Genomic DNA, 12,058 nt, shown 5'->3' on the forward strand with positions numbered 1-12,058 from the left:
AAAAAAGATATTTCTTCATTAAAAGTAGTATCAGATTGATGTGGCATGTAACTACTCGTGGAAAATATGAAACTTTTAAAACAACAGTGAGTGTAGAGAATTGGTAGTAAATTTTGTATACGGCAGTTATGTTATGAGCTCAAATCATCTGGTTTGGGGTCTTACTCATTTTAATCCTCAAGTGTTTAGCCCTCCTGAGCTTTCTTTGTAATAATATTTGAAAACAATGGCAAAAATTAAAAAAAATAGTGATGAGTTTTGTTAAATTGATGTAACTAAATTTATGTGAAAAGCTAAAACGATCTAAATTTCTAAGTATTCTTTAGTTTAAAGGAAGATAAATTTAAGATACTTCAAACATAATTATATACTTAAACTTAATAAAGAAGATTAATCAAAAAATACACTTTAAAAACAGTACATTAAAAATGGGATAGTACTCCTAATTGGTAACAGTTTTCCTAAAATAATCCCAATGTAAAATTTGTTTTTATTAAACCAGAGTGTGAGCTGGCTTAACTACTAATAGTGTTTGTTCTTTATTTAAAACTATTTCTACCGTTTAAAAAAGTCATGTTGAAAAAAAAAGAAATCTATGTCATCAGATCTTTATGTTTTCACTGACATAGTTTCAGAATAAAAACGTGATATGGAGAAAGGAAGTAGTTCACCAGGGACCATATAAGTAACTCCTCAAGGGAAGGGCTGCATTTGTATCCCAGTTTGTGATCCCTGGTGTTTTAGTCTACCCAAAGGTATCCACGTCGTTCTTGGCTGCCTTGAGGGCTGTGTTGAATAGAGTGTGAGGTGTTCCATGTGTCTGTGACCACATTTAGTCTCTCAGATAGAAAAAGTGCTAGATGGGCTAATGATGGTTCCTGTGGCCAAGGAGGGAGGAAGAACATGGCAGAGTAGCGCACTAGGTGCTCACTGTCTTTGCAGGGTGCTGAACTCGGTGCTTCATATTTGTCACCAAGCGACTTCTCAGCTTTACAACTCAAGGGAAATATTGCTTGAATATTATTAAGTAGATGCTTATTTTCCTTTATTGATTGCATTAGTTATAAACTTTCTGCAAGCTCAAACAGCTATATAATGGGATTTAAAATCAAGAAGCAAACTAAAACAAACACTATCTATTATTCATAGTTGACAATTCCTATGTGATGGGCATGGCTCTCTTTTAATATTCATTAAATTTTAAAAGTATCAATATCCTGGAGTGGTACTCTACTAAATCTAGAGCACCATAGGGTCTCTGTTGGACTAAGAGGGAAAAAAGTGTGGAAGGATAGAAGAGGAGAACCTGAAGCCAGCTACTGTCCTTTATCATCTATGTGACTAACATTTTTATTAAATTTTGACTTGCAATTCTCCAATTTTTATTGGGCCTTATCAATTTAACATCACATATATCATTTCCATGGTTCTTCAACTTTCACAAATAAAATGCTGACATTTTCCGGCATGTGTTTCAATTGCCAGATTAAATAATTTTTTGCTCTCCCCTGCCCCTACTTCACGTAAAAAAATAACAATCAATTTAGTTTATTATGAAGCCTGAAATAAAGTGCCGTAAATTACGAGGAGGGTAAGCCACAATACCAAATTACCTTAAATAAGTAGAGTACATATTTGAAATTAAATGGATGTCCACAGCTTTCCATTGCATCATCCTCTTGCATGCATTAACTATATCACATGACTAACCAAATACGCAAAGCAAATATATTTCATAGGGACATTTTTTCTGTCTGCTTGTTTTATTAATAACCATCAGATATTAGCCATCCTTTGAATACTGTACCTTTCTAGCATTATAGAATACCGCATTAGTGGTATTTTATGTGCCCACTAATGCGTTCTATTTACTGTGTCTGTACCAATTCATTGCAGTAGTAGGCAGTGGCTGAGCACAATTATATCACCTCTACCAGAAAATTGTAATCATAAGTTTTGTCTACCTGTTGTATTTAAATATTTGGGATCCATGGGTTGTATTTTAATATTATAAGACAAAAATATTATATCCTCCTGTCAATTTGGGTTTCTTCAGAAAGATCATTACTTTCTAGCTTTAAGTGACAAGAAATTGAGAGTAAGAGAATTTCTTTGTGGGTGATCACTTTCCAATGCTTGTTTTTCACATTCTGTCTTTTCAAATGCTGTTTATTGTAAAACTAATCTGAAAAATATCTTCACTTATTTGACTTTTTGTTTTCATTTATTTATTTATTCATTTATTTTTGGTGCCAGGGATTAAACCCAGGAGCACTCAATCACTGAACCACACACATCCTTATCCCCATTTATTTTGAGACAGAGTCTCGCTGAGTTACTTAGGCCTCCCTCAGTTGCTGAGGCTAACTTTGAACTCAAAATCCTTCTTCCTCAGCCTCTTGAGTAGCTGGGATTATAGGCATATGCTGCTGTGCCAGGCTTATTTTTCTTTTCTTTCTAACTTTCATGTTAGGACATAAGACATTCCTTTTTGATGGATAATTTTGGTGTATCTAATATCTTTATGAATGGCTTATGGTCAATATCCTGAATTTTATGGTCTTTGGCTTCCCTACTACACTAGTAATCCAAGTAAACTCACCACTGTATAACTAGACTCTGTTGACACCTCATCTGCCCAAGTGATTCATTAACACCTACCTGCAGATAATCTTATTGTTAGTCTTGCCTACAGTTTCTTACACCTAAATGAATACTGTTTTACTTAGCAATCTTCCTGTTAGCGCTAAGTGCTAAGGCAATTATGTTGACTGCTTAGGGTTTTTTTTTTTTTTTCCCTTAGAATCTTATTTTTAAATCCTTTAGCATTGGACCAGATGAATCTTCTGATGAACAAATATGTTACACCTTTAAACTTGATTGGCTTTGGTTCAGTGAGTGGGTTTATGTCCTATTCAAATTGAGTTTCAGTGTTCATATTTGATCTTTCCCTACTGGTCTTGACTCTGTTGTTATTGCCTCCTGGATGTTTCTTCTTGGGGATTGTGATGATTTAAGAAGCTATTTTTTTGTGTTTCAAATACATTGTTCTCTTTGGGCTTTACTTAAATTCTGTTCTGCACCCAATAATCTATCCTTTGGGTTCTAGAGTTACTGGATTGAATATTGTGCAAATTACTTGTCGTCATACCCTCATCAGTAAGATTAGAACAATAATTATATTTACCTATAGAGTGGCAATGGGGATTAAATTTAATAACCCTGGAAAAATTCTTAGCCTGATGACTAACATGTCATTAAGTATGCAATGGATGTTGAGTCTATGGTAGCACCAATATACCCTGGCTTGGCAATTCTATTTGAAATAAGATATTTATTTATTGTTAACACTAAAGGAGGCAGTGGGTATTGTACTGGATAAGACAGATGGCAGTGTTTCCCACTGGGAGAAAATACTTTATATTCATTAATTTGAGTTGAACTGTGACTTACTCACAAAAATCATTGTTGTTCAAATGTTTGTGACTTTTCAAATGAAAGATGGCTAAATGGAAGAATCAGAAACCTGCCTAACCATACTTAAATGATAGCCTACTAGCCAGAGGAACTGTGGCTAAGATATGATAGGAAAAAAGACTATACTCTCAGGTTTTGGTATCAGCTAAGGTACAGGAAGATCTATAGCTCCATTGGAACTTTGGGTGGTAATGCCAAATACAACTGGGTTTTTTTTCCTTCCTCTATTACAAATGCATTGGCAGGGGATAATGAGAAGTTGATATAGATTATTACTTACTAGCAATAAATAGATAGAAGTTGAAACAGATTATTACTTACTAGTATTAATAGTCTCATCTAACTCGATGGACACAATTTCATTAGTATTAAGGTATGTAGTATAAACTGGAATTTATTATGAAGCAGTATAAATTAGATTTGTTATTCCATCATGATTATTATTGAGTGATGTTTATTGACTTTTATGATGGTATTGATACTATGGTTCTTCAGTAAGAAATAAATCCTAAGATTATAAAATATTCCAAACACATTTTTGTTGATTTTATTAATATTGTAAACATAAAGTATAGTGACCATGTTTAGGGCTACTCTAAAAACCTTCCAGATGCGTCATCTGAAACAGAGTAAATGTTTCTGTTTTTAAAAGCTTGTCTGACATTTGTATACAACTTCTTGATTAATCTTTCTCTTTCTTGGTATAATTCAATATATTAGTAATTATCCTACATACCTCAGTCATCTGGGATGTAACTCCCTAAGCACAGTTCATTCTAGAGACCTCTCCTGAGTGATTGCCTCTCACCTTCTATTTTATTGCAATATTTGAGATTGCCATGAATTCTCTTGATGTTGACTCCAAGAAGGACTGATAGCAGAGCTTTTTCAATGGAAGCTGCTCTTTGAAATTTATAATGAATAATTTACTCCCCTTGATGATTCACCAAAGCATTAGTATGGCAGAAATCAGGGACTGATGAAAGGATTATTTATTTAGTTATCTGGTTTTGTTGTTGTTAATATATTTTTCATCAAATAAATTGATACACACACTTGAATATGTCTGTGGCAATAATGTGAATTTATGGTGCCTATTAGGACAGACTGTATTTTTCCTTTCACATTTTAAAGCTATTTGTAATGAGCTATTATTATTGGTAGTCTCTACACATATGATATATAATTTGCATTAACTTCTAATAGTTCACTCTATAATTCTTACATAGTTCTAAACATCATTTAAGAAAATGTATATTCTGTATTTACTATTTATATTTTTGTCACTTGTATATTTCCATATTGTCTTATTTTAGTATACTAATAACCCAAAGAAGCAGAAAACAAGTCATCTTAGTTTATAATGACTTTGGCATGCACACATGCAAGTATACATATACATACACTTATCTAAATAATCACTTGTATAAAACAGTGTGCATGCATTATTATTAAGCCCATTTGCAATTCATTTCTGCTTATTTTATTAAAGTTAAATTTTTGCATTCATAATTTTCATTAAGCAAATGAATTGCTTATAATGCACAGGATTAACAAACTATGAAATCAGATTTTTATTACTGGCGCAGTTAATGTAACCAGTAAATATTTCTCAACAACGGGATGTTTCATATAATTTCAGTATATAGAATGTTAGTTTAAGCAGCACATGATTTCATTGACGTAAAACTTAAACCTGGAACTTCATGTTGTATTTAAAATCATTAGTTGATGGAGTTTGCAAAGCTTACTAATACCAAAATTCTGTTACACAATAATCATCATAGAACTTAGAAGAAGTTACAGTGGTTTACTTTAAATTACTCACGTTCCTCATCATAGCGATAATGAACTATGCAAAGAGATTCACACTATTGATTAGATAATGAATAAAATATTGTGCCAAGTTAAGGATTTCAAGTTAGAACTTTTTTTCATATTTAGCATCAAAGAACAGTTTTAAAATGCCCAGGCTCTCACAAACATGTTGCTAGCTTCTTTGTGTGAAGTCCTGGTTTTCATTCCATAGACACCTCCTGTTCTCTCTTGAGAAAGATTCCAGGAGATATTTTACCACATTGGCAGAAGTAATCTACCCTTCAAATCCAGAGTACTGGTTATAACATCACACTCCAGAACATAGAACTTATATATTTAACATTTTAAGAGTAACACTATAATAATCCTAATCTTAGGCTTAATTTTAATTTATAATTTATCTGTAAAATATTTAGTCTGGTTTAAAACACAATAAAATAACAAGAGAAATAAAACATCAGAAGAGGTTACAGTAAAGGGGAGGCATCAAGCAGACATCTCAGAGATAGATTCTTATTTCATTACTATAATTCATAAATTCACACATGGTAGAGGGAGTAAGTATTGCCAATTTTCTGTTATCGGAATTTGATAAACTTAAAGGTTTAGGGATTTAAATTTTCTAGACCACCATATACAAATATTTTCTGTTGCATAGTTAATATAAAATTAAAATAAAGGAAATAAATCTGTATGGTAATTGTACTTTTGTTTTATCCCTATTTCTTCTAAATAATTTTTTTGGGGGGAGGTGGGTACCAGGGATTGAACTCAGAGGCACTAACCCACTGAGTCACATCTTCAGCCTTATATTTGTATTTTATTTAGAGACAGGATATCACTGAGTTGCTTAGCACCTCGCTTTTGCTGAGGCTGGCTCTGAACTCGCAATCCTCCTGCCTCAGCCTCTTGAGCTATTGGGATTACAGGTGTGTCCCACGGCTCTTGGCTCTTCTAAATTCTTATTACCTATAGGTAGTACATCTCTTTTACTCTCATATATTGAGGCTAAAATACATACTTAGTGTGGTTTTTTGGCAGGTCTACCTTTCTTACTGCATTTGCAAAATAAAGACGAGAAAATATATAATGAACATACATTGTCATCTTTTGTGGACTGATGGGATTGTGAAGCTAATGGGTCATATTTTTCATCTAACGCAAGTCCTTTATTTTACGATTGAGAAGGCAATGTTAAGGAATTGAACTGACTTCCTCTACATGGCTCCATTATTTAAGAAGTTCAAGGGCAGTTATTGATGAAATAACAATTCTTTAGTCTTGACACATGGTTCATTTACATTACTTTTTTCAGGTTGTGTCTTTAATTTTAGCTTAATATGTTTCAAATAAGGAACTTGCTCAGTTCTTCCAAACATTGCTAATTACTTTTAGCTAGGAAATGATTATGAAAACCAGAGAGATTTCATGATGACTTAGGAAACTACCAGAGAGACCACTGAACTACATCTGGTTTTGACAAGAATACTTCTAAGATCTCAATCAGATCAATGAGATGGCTTTAGAGGGTGAGGTTAAAAGACAGCAAATTCAAGGATCTTGCATAATTTCTTCAGAAATGTTTTTGGGTGAATTGTGAAGTTCTAGACTTGATTTAATGCTTAAATTCTTCTATTAGGACTACACATAGGGACAAAAAAATCAACTTATTTTTTTAAAGTTATCTAACAATTCCATATTTAGCCTAATGGTTCAAATCTTAATCCTTTAGCATAATCTTCCTTTTATTTAGATCACATAGTCAAAAAAAATTCAGTTGTTCTTTAAGGGGGGAGGGGCTGAGGAATTCTCATTCCCTAGCTTTTCAGGGTGCCTGCTTACTATCCATCACATAAATATTAGGTCTTATAAATTGAGGATAAGTTATTAGTGGGTCTACTGATCATTAAATAGAAATGATCATTAAAAAGAAAATGAAGTAAGGCAATACTTTTAAGTCTGATACTGAAATATGAAACAGTATGTGAAACCCAGGATGGATTTTTGGATTAACCATACAAACACTAAGAAGGGGAAGGGTTAGGGTTAGGGTTAGGGTTAGGGTTAGGGGTTAGTCCATAGCAGGCAAATTTTATCCTGTATTGTATGTTATGAATTGACTATTTTAGAAATGAATACGAAGATTAGAAATTCTATTGAGAAATTGTGGTTCTAGATAAATCCTAAAAATATCTGGAATGAGTAGTTCGATCATTGTTAATGAGCACCTACAGTTTTGTTATTGATACCATCACAGGATAGATGGCTCATTTTGTTCCTCTTTCTCTTAAAGAATATAGTCTTTAATGGTTTCTCAATTTCTGCAAGATAAATCTTGAACAATTTAAGCCTTTCAATCATTGCTGCCTCTTCCGATAAAAAAAAATACTGGGTTTTTTTGTTATTTTCCCACCCTTTCTACTATTATTTCAGAAACAAAAAATGGATCCTGACTTATCTATTGCTTTGAACCTAGAGTATTGCATCTTTTAAAATCTCTCTGTAGCCACTAGTGATGCAAGGCACAGCTCAACTACTGTCCCACAAGACCAGTTTTCACCAATGCAGTTCATATTGATTAACCCCTTTGGGTTTTGCATGTGTATACTTATTCAATTCACATTTTTAAAATATAAGCCCCTGATACTCAATACCACTTAACTCATTTTTATTGAACATCTACTATGTTTAACTTGCAAGACTAAGCAAACTTTTCAGTAAAATTATAATTAACATCCTGCATTTGAGAAATTTAGACTGTAAATATGGAAAATACGTAATTTAAGACTAAAAAATCTATGTAAACTATAAATGCAGATTTCATCCTTGTATTAAGGACTGGGAGATAAATAGATGGGAGGGGATTATTTGAGATGACATTTTACAAAGAAATATTGGTATACATGTATACATAATATGTCTATATAAAATGCCAAAATTTAAACTTTTAAATGCTTTTTTAAGGACCTTAAATATTCTATAAAATTTCAAACAAAGAAGTAGATGTAACATAACCAGACCATACTATTTAAAGATATTTTGGGGAATAGTAAGAAATGAGAAAAGATATTGGATTCTATGTGTCCAGATTAGAGGATGTTGTCCAAAAAAAAAAAAAGCAATAATGGTTATCTTAACCCTGAGATGAATAGGGTAAGGAGGTAAAAAGACAGAGTTAAGGAAGAAACAAAAGACATTAAAATTTCTGGAATGGTATACCTGGTTGTTTGTACTTGGCTGATTGGGATCCAGGTGTTATCTTTAGAATTTAAGGAAGAATAGGAGGTTTGATTGTAGCAGTAGGAAGCTGAAGGTTTTGTTTGAACAGTGAAATATCTGTTCAGAGTTGAGTTGGAGATTATGCATTTTTGTAAGTCATATCATGCTCAGGAGACTACAGTCACATAATTTTAAAGGAAATCATGAAGAGGAAGATAGCACAAAGAAGTCAAGAGACATTGCGTAAGGGAAGAAACAACCAGTAAAGAATATGCACTCTATAGGGACAGTAGAGAAGCAGGAGCCAACACTCAAAGAATAATAGAACAGGCACACATGTGTGGTTGCAAATATCTTTTATTATTTTAATTAAGCCTTGTTCTTCCCCACCCCCCAAATAATTTTTAGGTTCACAGCCAAATTGAGATAGAGATACAGGGTTTTCCCATGCAGTCCGTTTGCAGTAACCTCTCCCATCATCAACATTCCCACCAGCAGAGTGGTGCATTTATTGCCACTGTTAAACCATGCTAAGCTATTGTTGCAACCCACAGTCAATAGTGTACATTAGGATTCACTGTGGTGTTGTGTGTTATATGGCTTTGAACAAAAGCCAAATTACACGCATCCACCACTATAGAATCAGAGATTATTTTGACTCCCCGAAGAAACACTTTGTCCCAGGCCTTATTTATCTCTCTCTTCCTTCTAAATCTTGACATTCACTCTGGAGGAGATTATTTAAAAGCTAAGAATGGTTGGCATCTTCACAGACTACAATGTGTTGTTAAGACTGTAGAAGACAGGTTAGGCAACGTTGTTTTAATCAGAATTTACCTTGTGGCATGGGCTTAAATGGTTACTGAGAAGGTTTCTATAGAAATATTGAGTAGTATACATTAGTATTTTGGGGGGAAATTCTGATAAAGGGGAAGATAATGGGATTGCGGCTAGATAGGGAAACAAAACTGAAGAAAGTGTAGGGAGGGGGCAACAATGAAAATGAAAAGATTAAAATGCAACAGGGAAAAGAAGAAAGAGTTGAAAGAAGATCAGAATGAGTAAAGAATAGAGTGATGGTGTCAAGGGCACAGATGGAGCTCTTCCTCTTTATATTATTTACTAATGATTACATTACTTACATTGCATTATTTCCTGATTCTTTGCATACCTGTGACTACTTCTCTTCCCTCTAGTGACATGATATTCAATTTTGAACTTTATATCAGATTTTAGAAATTCAAAATTCTATGATAAGCCTTTCTATGAAAGAGGAGGAGAGTGTGCTTATCATTGCTAAAATGTTCTAGAAGTGACAGCATTATTCTCTCCATGTTTGTTATACTTGATGATGTTATTAGTTAAAAGAACAACTATACAGAGTTCAAACTTAGCAACTACTTTCTCACAAAAGAGTCTAATAACACAATCACAAGTCTAATAACACAATTGCATGTTCTTTCCTTTCCATCACACAGTTAAGAGGTATCAGTGTAAATCTGAGAACATCAATTATTTTATGAAACGTTCAGATACATTAGGAGTTTGAACTTTTAAAGTAATTGGTTAATTTTTGGTAATTAATAAAAGTTTTCACTTTTTATAAAAACCTTTTAGTGAAAGCAGAACATGTAACAGAAGTGAAATGTATGGAGAAATATTATGATAGTCTTTCTTTCTTTGTATTGTCAGTTTTAAATTTTAAGAGCAACCCAATAAACCAACCAACGAAACTACCCTCAGACATACTATATTTAGTACTATACAATAGGAATACAAAGATATAACAATCATTCTCTTCTTTCTACTCATAAAATTGGAAGTAATGTTTAAAAAAATGAACAACAAAAGATATAAAGACAAATAGAAACATTAGTTTTGGAGTCCACGGTGGAGAAGCCTTCCTTTATCACTCTGTGTAAGTCATTTCTGAACCTCACTCCCGACTCCTATCTTTTTTTCTTTTTTAATTTTTACATGTATTTTGTAATAAACTTGTCTATTTACACATAATACATATACATATAAAACTTATTAGGATTTTTAAAAATCTTTTTATGGGTACATTACAATTATACCTAATAGTGGGATTTAATTTACTCTATTGGTACATGTATCATATCTATCTTTCCAACCATTCCAGTATAAGTTTTAATTGTATTGTGTCCAGGTTATTGCCAAGAGCCAACTCCTGGGCTTTATTCTAAACTTTCTGACCTGTAAATCTGCACTAGTCAACCTTTCCCAGGGAATGGCCTCAAAGTATATATTTACTCTAATTTGATGGCTGAAATCAGTAAAGTATGCCTCTTAGAAAAATAGTTTCCTACTCAGAGAAGATAATATTTCTGTTTTGCAAAGTGGACCTAAAATAGTAGAATTTTGGAAACTGTTGATTTACATAACACTCTCTAAATATGTTAATTAAAATATGCTAATTTATATATTACTCTACATATATTTTTGTGAATTCTGAGCAAGTAGTTCTTACATAATTTTTACTGAAAAATAATTCATTTAACATTATTGGCAGAATGTTGCTCCTTTTCCTTCTATCCCATCTACTTCCTAAGAAAATATGCTGAATTTTTCAAAGCTGAGTGGAATTGTTTTTAAGTTTTGCCCTTTGCTAGGGTTTTGGTCAAAACATCAAATAAATCAGGTTTTGTGAGACAAAAGTCAAAATATAGTCATCTTGGCAGATGCTGGCTCTGAGGTATAGCAGTCATTTATAGTAATGTTTACTACATTTGTTTACACCTAATTTTGCTCTTGAGGAAACAACATAACAAAAAAATAAAATAATCTCTCTAGGGTCACATTTCAGTAACAGATTGAGCCAAGATACAAACTCAGAGCTCTCTGGCACCAAAGATGTCTTCTTCATATCACTTCACCTGTTTGAATTCCTCTGACTGTGGACTGTGTTTTACTCTTCCACAAACATCACTTAAAAGAAAGATCCCCCTACAGTAGAATAATGCTTGAACATTCGAATGATCTTTGTTTTCTGGAATACCTTGATTTTGCTATCCTTTACCTTCTGTCAGCTAGGGAATTCTCAGCTCCCACAATTACACACACACACACACACACACACACACGGATTTGACAACTACTAGACACTGCTCCATGCTCTCAAAAATATGATGATTTTAAGAAGTTCTGATCAAAACTGACTATATTTTCTCTCTCTTTATATTTCCTTGTGTTCTTAAACCAAACATTTTAATTTCATTAAATCTTTTCTTCTATTTCACAGTCTAAACACTAATTTAGCATTCTTGTCTGTGCAATTTTTCTAGTATCGCCCCTAAATTTTCTAATATCTCTTCCTCTTGTAACCTCATAATTAATTTTTTTTTTTTAGTTATCAATGGACCTTTATTTATTGATTGTTACATGGTGCTGAGAATCGAACCCAGTGCCTACACATGCTAGGCAAGTGCTCTGTGGCTGAGCCACAACCCTAGGCCATAACCTCATAATTTTCACCAACTATCAAAAATAATCAAAGGTTCACTCTCCTTAAATATGTCCAGTC

At 33.0% G+C, this 12,058-nt stretch overlaps 1 protein-coding gene across 3 annotated transcripts in view; it reads left to right on the top strand.

The window, feature by feature from the left end:
- Foxp2 (forkhead box P2) overlaps nucleotides 1-12,058 on the top strand; it is a 554,181-nt gene that overhangs the window by 434,919 nt on the left and 107,204 nt on the right. The gene's annotated exons all lie outside the window — the stretch shown is intronic.

The sequence above is a fragment of the Marmota flaviventris genome, chromosome 1, assembly GCF_047511675.1.
Source record: "Marmota flaviventris isolate mMarFla1 chromosome 1, mMarFla1.hap1, whole genome shotgun sequence".
Taxonomy (NCBI): domain Eukaryota; kingdom Metazoa; phylum Chordata; class Mammalia; order Rodentia; family Sciuridae; genus Marmota; species Marmota flaviventris.